Source organism: Carlito syrichta, unplaced genomic scaffold (assembly GCF_000164805.1).
Source record: "Carlito syrichta isolate Samal-C Ts95f unplaced genomic scaffold, Tarsius_syrichta-2.0.1 Scaffold288293, whole genome shotgun sequence".
Taxonomy (NCBI): Eukaryota; Metazoa; Chordata; class Mammalia; order Primates; family Tarsiidae; genus Carlito; species Carlito syrichta.
In genome coordinates this window covers 78,299-86,800 of record NW_007232389.1, presented here as the reverse complement: position 1 = coordinate 86,800, position 8,502 = coordinate 78,299, and the positions used below count along the sequence as shown (strand labels likewise).

Below are 8,502 nucleotides of genomic sequence, written 5' to 3'. Positions count from 1 at the left end.
CAATTCTGTTTTTGAGGGAAGGTGGGGTTGCTTTTATTTCTCTTCTGCAATGACCTGTTCTTCCTTATGAGGGTCTTCTGGTTTTGTTCACTTTTCCCTCTGCTTTACAGTCTGTCTATTCAGCAGTTTGCAGTCTTGGTCCGTTCAGAGAATCTCACCAGTTCACCTATGCCGTCGCCATCTTGCCCCGTCTCTCTCATGCAGCACTTTTTAAAGGATGAGTTCACAAACTTAATTGTCAGAACTCATATATGACTCACCCTAACTCACACAGCTGATTAAGCAATAGAGCTGGAACTGAGACCCAGATTATTCTGGGCTCCTTCCCATAAGGAATCTAGTTTCTGAAGCTGTGGCTGGTATGTGATTCAAAGCAGAAAACTCAAGGAGTCTTTGGGAAATATGTGAATGGGGAGATTACTAAGAGACAACATTTTGCTGTTTAATTTCACCTTAAACGTAGGAGGAAAGTACACCCATTGGTGAACTCTCAACTTTTCACAAAGTGGCATCTTTTCACTCAAAGGTAAAGCAGAGAACACTGGAAAATCAAATGTCAAGTATTTCCAAGGTTCTAGTAGCTCATACCTGCCCAGTCTTCAGGAACTCTGGGTCAGGACTGTCAGCAGCTACACCAAGAAGAATGTTCCTACCTAATTCCTCTTTCTTGTACAAAGATGGAAAGATGGGGAACGTGAGTTCTACCGTCTGTCTCTCCTCTGCTGCCAACCATGAGCTTCACTAGTGGCTCCACCACCTACTCCACCAACTACTGGTCCCTGGGCTCCATCCATCCACCCAGCCTCTGGCCCACCAGCAGCATGGTCAGCATCTATGCAGTCGCCGGCGGCTCAGGATCCCAGATCTCTGTGTCCCGCTCCACCAGTTTCTGGGGCAGCTGAGGGTCCGGGAGCCTGGCCACGGGGATGGCCGGTGGTCTGGGGGGCATCCAGAGCGAGAAGACCCTGCAAGAGCTGAACAATCGCCTGGCCTCCTACCTGGAGAGGGCGAGGAGCCTGGAGACCGAGAATCAAAGGCTGAAGAGTAAAATCCGTCAACACTTGGAGAAGAAGGGACCTCAGGTCAGAGACTGGGGACGTTATTTCAAGGCCATCGAGGACCTGAGGGCTCAGATCTTTGCAACTTCTGTGGACAATGCCCGCATCGTTCTGCAGATTGACAATGCCAGTCTTACTTCTGATGACTTTCGAGTCAAGTATGAGACAGAGCTGGCCATGCGCCAGTTTGCAGAGAGCGACATCCATGGGCTCCGCAAGTTCATTCATTGGTGGTGACACACCAGTGTCACCCGGCTGCAGCTGGAGACAGAGATCGAGGCTTTCAAGGAGAAGCTGCTTTTCGTGAAGAAGAACCACGAAGAGGAAGTAAAAGGCCTACAAGCCCAGATTGCCAGCTTTGGGTTGACCGTGAAGGTAGATGCCCCCAAATCTCAAGACCTCAACAAGATCATGGCGGACATCCGGGCCCAGTATGATGAGCTGGCTCAGAAGAACCGAGAGGAGCTGGGCAAGTACTGGTTCCAGCAGATCGAGGAGAGCACCACAGTGGTCACCACGCAGTCTGCCGAGATTGGAGATGCCGCCGAGAAGACGCTCACGGGGCACAAATGTACAGTGCAGTCCTTGGAGATTGACCTGGACTCCATGAGAAACCTGAAGGCCAGCTTGGAGAACATCCTGAGGGAGGTGGAGGCCCGTTACACCATGCAGATGGAGCAGCTCCACGGCACCCTGCTGCACCTGGAGTCTGAGCTGGCACAGACCCGGACAGAGGGCCAGCGCCAGGCCCAGGAGTACGAGTCCCTGAAGCACATCAAGGTCAAGCTGGAGGCTGAGACCGCCACTTACAGCCGCCTGCTGGAAGACAGAGAGGACTTCAGTCTTAGTGATGGCCTGGACAATGGACAACAACAGCCCATCCAGACCATCCAAAAGGCACCACCCGCAGGATAGCTGACGGCAAATTGGTGTCCGAGACCAGTGACACCAAAGTTATGAGGTGTTGAGGCGGCAGGAGCAGGGTGTCCTTCGGGGAAGCAGTGATCAAAAGTTCAGTGATCAAAAAAAAAGATGGAAAGATGGGAGGAGAATTTTGCAAAGCTGTACATCGGTCCTAATTAGTAAGGTTTTGTTGTACTGAGCCTTCGTGCTATACTGCCCATTCCCTATGTCTGCCCCATCTTGAACAGGGCAAGAATCTCGCACATCATTGTATCAGATGCCATTCGACTTAGTTTCTCTCCCACTAAGTAGCTAGCTTGCCCAGTCTGGTCAGTCTAGTTCCAGTGAAACTTATTCATACAGTAAATATTGAGCACCTACTACAGGAAAGGGTCTGTTTCAAGATCAGAGGATACAGTAATGAGCAAAAAAAGCCTTACCTTCATGGTGCTTGCATTACAGTGGAGAGGAAAGCCTATAAGGAAATCAATAGGCTATAGAGTAGATTAGATGATGAGGACCAGGGGAATAAGTGAGCAGTTAGGGGAGATAGGGAATATTACTGGGGAGAGGGAGGTTAAATTATATTAAGTTTTGCCACATGCAGTGACATTCTTATAAGGCTAAAGTGGTGTGATTTTGGCAATTCCCTGTAGTTTCCTCCTGGTGGCCAGAAAAGGCCTCAACAAGAAGGTGACTTTTGAGTTAACATCTGAAAGGAGTGGAGGAGCAAACCTCGTGGATTTTGGAGGAAATATTTCAGACAGAAAAAAAGTAGATGCGAAGGCCCTGAGGCAGAAGCACATTGAGTGTGTTTGAGAAACAGCAAGGAAGCCAGTGTGGCTGGAGCAGTGACACCGGAGAGGAACAGAGGGGCAGGGCATGCAGGGCCTGTAAACAACTGCAGAGGAAGGACCTCTGCCCCTGTGGAATAGCCAGGAAATAGCCATGCTGGAGGCATTGGCCGTTATTTCACCTGCTTTTCGATGCCATATACAGCATCAGGCAATAATTCCTGCACTCCTTTGCAGGCTACATAGTTATTTCTATGAATTCTATCCCACACTTCTACCTGTCATCTTTGGCAAACACTGCGGAGGTCTTATGGTATAATTTTTAAAAACCCATAGGATTGGGGTTTTTTAAAACTATGATGCATGGGCTTTATTTCTCAACTTTGCTTTGTGTGATCTTGAAACCTGTTCAGTCTCACGTCCTTTGTCAATAAACAGTGAGAATAAATATTACAGAATGGATGTGAGAATCAAATAGGATAAGGAAATAAGATCTTTGTGTCTTGTAAAATACTATGTAAAATCAGCCGGGCTCGGTGGCTCAGCCTGTAATCCCGCGCCTTTGGGAGGCTAAGGTGAGTGGATTGCCTGAGCCCGCGGGTTCAAGACCCGCCTGGGCAACTTTACAGGCCCTGCATGCCCTGCCCCTCTGTTCCTCTCTGGTGTCACTGCAAGACCTCATCTCTACAATAAATCAAAAATTAGCCGGGCGTGGTAGCGCGCACCTGTAGTTCCAGCTACTCGGAAGGCTGAGGCGGAAGGATCGCCAGAACCCAGCAGGTCGAGGCTGCGGTGGCCGGGAGCGGCCACTGCACTCCAGTCTGGGCGACAGAGTGAGACTCCAACTCAACAACAACGACAAAAATACTATGTAAAATCAAATTATTATCAATCAGAAGGGCCTTCCAAACATGCATTAGTTAGAATTTAAGACTCTATGAAATGTTTGCTAATCTCTAAAGACATTACGTTTAAAGGGCTACATGTGATCATGGCAGGTGGTCATGGTCTGAAGTCTGTGTTCTGTAATTTCTCCACTATCCTCATTATTTTTTTATTAATTTTAAGTATTTTTTTTTTGTGCTCAAAGCCATCACATTTTAAACCTCCATACTTAAGAGATGGCACTATATCTGTTAACGCCCAAGTTGTTCCATGAAGAGTGTCCGTGTCTCATTGTGGGGGGGGAAGGGTTATAGGCAAGGCTGAACGTGATGCAATTTCCAGCTTGGAGGCTACATCCGATCAGATGATGCCATGCTGTCACACCCACCCAAGAAACTCTTACATGCTGGCACCCGGTGTTAACAGGTGAAGAAATGAGTTGGGGCTTTTCAGTTTGGTATTAAGAGAAAGAGCCCTTGAGCCCATTCCCATGTAGCTGTACTTGGTAGGCTTGGAGCCAGCCTCTTGGTGTTAGTATATACAGGGCCTGGTCCTTGAAAGGAGCAGACCTCAAAAGAGGTAGGTAGAAGGATAGCAGCCTCAGGATTCTGGGTTTGATATTTCATTTTGTTTATATGATCTGGAACCAATCCATATTCCATCTTCAGCTACATGACAAATTATTTTGATCACCTAACAGCATAAAATCATTCGCCTATTAGATTTGCAATTGATAAGAGCAATTTTGTTGTTAATATTTTTTGAAAAGCTCTGTGAAAGGGTTTATACTCAAAACTCATTGAAGTGACACTGGAATCACTGAGGGTTTAGATACTAATGAAAAAGAGTCTAATAACTATCAAAGTTTTAAAAAATCTGGGACCACTTATCTGATGTATTAGCCTATTTTATGAAAAGCAATTTTGGATGAATATTCTGGCCGCTGCTTATTCTACTCAAACAAGTAATGAGCTATTTTGTTCTCATGGTATTCATTTGTCTTCGTGGAATAAAGATGCCCTGCCTGTGGTGTTCATCTGAACAAGTGAGACAGGAAGCATCCAACTCTCTTTCACATCATGATTTTGGCTTTAGCTCCAGTCCCTTAAAAAATACTTTTAAACATTTAGCTTGAATATTGGCAGGAGCTGCCATCCATATCTCCCTTTACCTCTACAGCATTCCCTACTTTTTACATTTTGCTGCATTTGCTTTACATTGTTTTCTCTCTCTCTTGCCTTCCCTCTATCTTTCCCATCCTTACCTTCTTTCTCTCTTGATAGTTTGTGTGTGTATAATTTATCATGAACTATAAAGATATACCTCTTTCCCCCCAAAACTTCTGTGTATTTCTGTGTATATCACATAACCCTAGTATGATTATAAAATCAGGAATTTTAGTAGCTATAGAATATTATTATCAGATCCACAGTTCACATTCCAATTTTATCAGTTTTTTTGCCAATTCAGGATCACGCATTGCACTTAGTTGTCATCTCTCTTTAGTTATTAATCTGGAACAATTCCTCAGACTTCCTTTGACTTTCTTCACCCTTGATATTTATGATTAGTGAGGATTAAATGTTTTGTAGATTGTCCCTCCATTTAGGTTGTGCATGTCCCTCCATTTGGGTTTGTGCAGTGTGTCCTCTAAACCAGATTTAAGGTACTCATGCTCACTTTTGTCACAGATACCACAGAAACAATGTATTCTCAGTACATCACATCAAGAGTTACACAATGCTGAGATTTCTCACGTGCTGATGTTAACCTTGAACACATGGTTAAGGAGCTATCCACCGGGTTTCTACTTTACAAAGGGACTCTAATGTCCCTTTGTAAATTACAAGCAATTTATGGGAAAGTACGTGAAGACTGTAAATATTCTGTTCCGTAAGAAATTTTTACCCACTAATGTTAGCATCTAACTCTTTTTTACCCTCTACATATACTGATGAGCATTTTTGGACAGGAAATTTCTCCTCTGCCTCATTAATTCACTCATTATTGTTTATTCATTGGATTATGCAATAGTACTATTATTAATTATTTGGAGATTGTCTCTGAATTGGCCAGTGCAAGCCCCTTCCAGGTGACTTGTCTCTTTTCCATGTGTCTCATTGTTCTTGGAGCATCCTCTCCTTTTTGGCACAGGGCTTTTCAGGTTCATTTTGCCCTCCTTTCCCTGCCTCAGCGATGAACTCAGCCGGTTCTCTAAGTCTCTGTCTAATGAGTTTGGCTCCTGTAATTAGACGTATTTAAAAACCAAGATCTAGGCACTAATTGTGCTCATTGTTACTTGTGTGCACCTGCTTTGAAGTATGTGAGATAATGCATGCCTGTTAAATAGCCATTTAGCCATTCCACAGTGTATACATATCTCAAAACATGTTGTACACCAGAAATGTACGCAATTTTCACTTGTTAATTAAAGCACTTAAAAAGATATACAATATTTTCAGCACGCTAGATAGCTTCTTTGTGTTCCTTCTCTGTCATCCCCCAACCTAGATTTTTTTTTACTATCAATTAATTTTGCCTTTACTAGAAGTTTGTAAAAGCAGACCCATATCACATATACCCCTGTTGATTCTGCTGTCTAACTTGGCAGAAGTTGTGTATATCAGAGTCATTCTCTTCTGCTGATGAGGACTGTTCTGCTGGATGGCTGTACCACAATCTGTTATGTGCTTTCGTTTTGATGGACATTTGTTTCCAGTTTGGGGTTGTTACAAATAAAGCTGTAAGTAACATTCTTTTGCCAATTTTTTGGTGAATATGTATTTTTCGTTTTAAAAATGATTTCTTGGTGCAGTTTTTCTTCTTTGAAAAGCTTGCCCATGGTAGATCTTTCTGCCATGAAGCTTCATTCTTCTCTTTTTCTCACTAATCAACTTCATTTTACAATTTTAAAAAATTACTTCTTAAACAATGCATTTGTTACTTTATACAGTAAAATTGTTTTATTTTTCTTTAAGCATACAGTCCTACGGTTTTGAAAACATGCATAGATTTATTCAACTAACAACATAATTAAGACAGAGAACAGTTTCATCACCCCCTAAAAACCTTATTTGTTTTTGAAACGAGATCTTGCCTTGTCGCCCAGGCCGGAGTGCAGTGGCACGATTATAGCTCATGGCGGCCTTGAAATCCTGGGCTCAAGTGATCCTCCCACCTCAGCCTTCCAAGTAGCTGGGACTACAGGCATTCACCACCATGCCCGGCTATTTTGAAAAAATTCTGTAGAGACAGAGTCTCCCTAATTACCCAGGCTCTTCTCAAACTCCTGGCCTCCAGTGATACTCACTTCTAGACCTCCCAAAGTGTTGGGATTACAGGCCTGAGCTTAACCCTAACCCCTGTCAACCACTGATCTACTGTTCATCTCTATAGTTTTGTCATTTTGAGAATGTCGTATAAATAGAGTCATACAGTATGTAGTCTTCAGAGACTGGCTTCTTTCACTCAGCACAATTCCTTCGAGCTGCCGCATGCATCAACAACTTGATTGCTGAACTGCATCGTATTGTGTGCTGTTCCAGTTTATTAATTGACCTGCTGAAGAACCTCTGTGTTGTTCCTGGTATTTTGGCACTTTTGTATAATATCACCATAAACATACGTGCACAGGTATTTGGTGGACATACATTTTCATTTCGTTTCTCTAGGATGCATATCCAGGAAGGCTAGTTCACACGGTAATTATGTGTTTAACTAAATAAGAAGCTATTAAACCATTTTTTGGAGACGCTATGCCGTTTTGCATCCCTACCAGCAATGTGTGGAAATTCCTGTTGCTTAACACCCTGGTGAGCACCGGATGTCGTCAGTTTTTCTAATTTAACCGTTAATAGGCACATCATGGCCTTGAATACGGTTTTAATTGCATTCCCCTAAGGACTACCAATGTTGGGTATCTTTTCATCATTTTCCATCATTACATCTTCTTTCGCAAATTGTATGTTCAGTTGTTTTGCCTATTTCAAACTATGTCTTTTTATTGAGTTTTGAGAATTCCTTATATACTCTGGATCCAAGTCTTTTGTCTGATATTTCTTGTGCAAGTACTTACTCTAGTCTGGCTTCTTTTTTCATTCTCTTAACAGTGTCTTGCAGAGCAATAGTTTTTGATTTTAAGGAAATAATTATCATTTTTTCTTTTTTTCTCATAATATGTATTTTTTATTTTAAAGTTGTGGAGTACCGTTAAGGGTTAGGTATACAAATATTCATTGTGCAGGTACCCTTGTTGATGAGGTGTGCCCCCCTTTTCCCAGACAGGTATTGACTACCGTTAATCCCACCTCCCTTCCCCTTCTTGCCCCCCCAATAGTTTCCCGCCACTGTCAATCCTTTTCTTATAGTATTACAGTAGTTGTTCAAGGTCCACTTATGAGTGAGAACATGTGATGCTCAGATCTTTGTTTCTGTGAGAGATCACTCAGTGTTATAAACTCTAATTCCACCCAGGTTGCTGTGAAATTCATGATTTTGCTCTTTTTCTTTGATGGATTGCTTTTGACGTTATGTCTTAAGAATTCGTTGCCTGAGATACCACCTAACACTGGTAAGGATAACGATCATTAAAAAGTCACAGAAACAACAGGTGTTGACAAGGCTATGGAGAAAAGGAAACACTTTTTCACTGTTAGTGGGAATGTAAACTACTTCAACCTTTGTGAAAAGCAGTGTGGGTTTTTCTCAGTGAACTAAAAATTGAACTACCATGTGATCCAGCAATTCCACTTCTGGGGCTATATCCAGAGGAACATAAATTCCTCTACCAAAAGGACACCTGCACACATATGTTCGCTGCGGCACTATTCACAATAGCAGAAACATGGAACCAACGCAGATAC

General features: G+C 43.0%; 1 pseudogene; it reads left to right on the top strand.

Annotated features, from left to right (window-relative positions):
- The first annotated feature begins 731 nt into the window (after window positions 1–731).
- Window positions 732–2,026, top strand: LOC103255602 (annotated as a pseudogene).
- The last annotated feature ends 6,476 nt before the right edge of the window (window positions 2,027–8,502 follow it).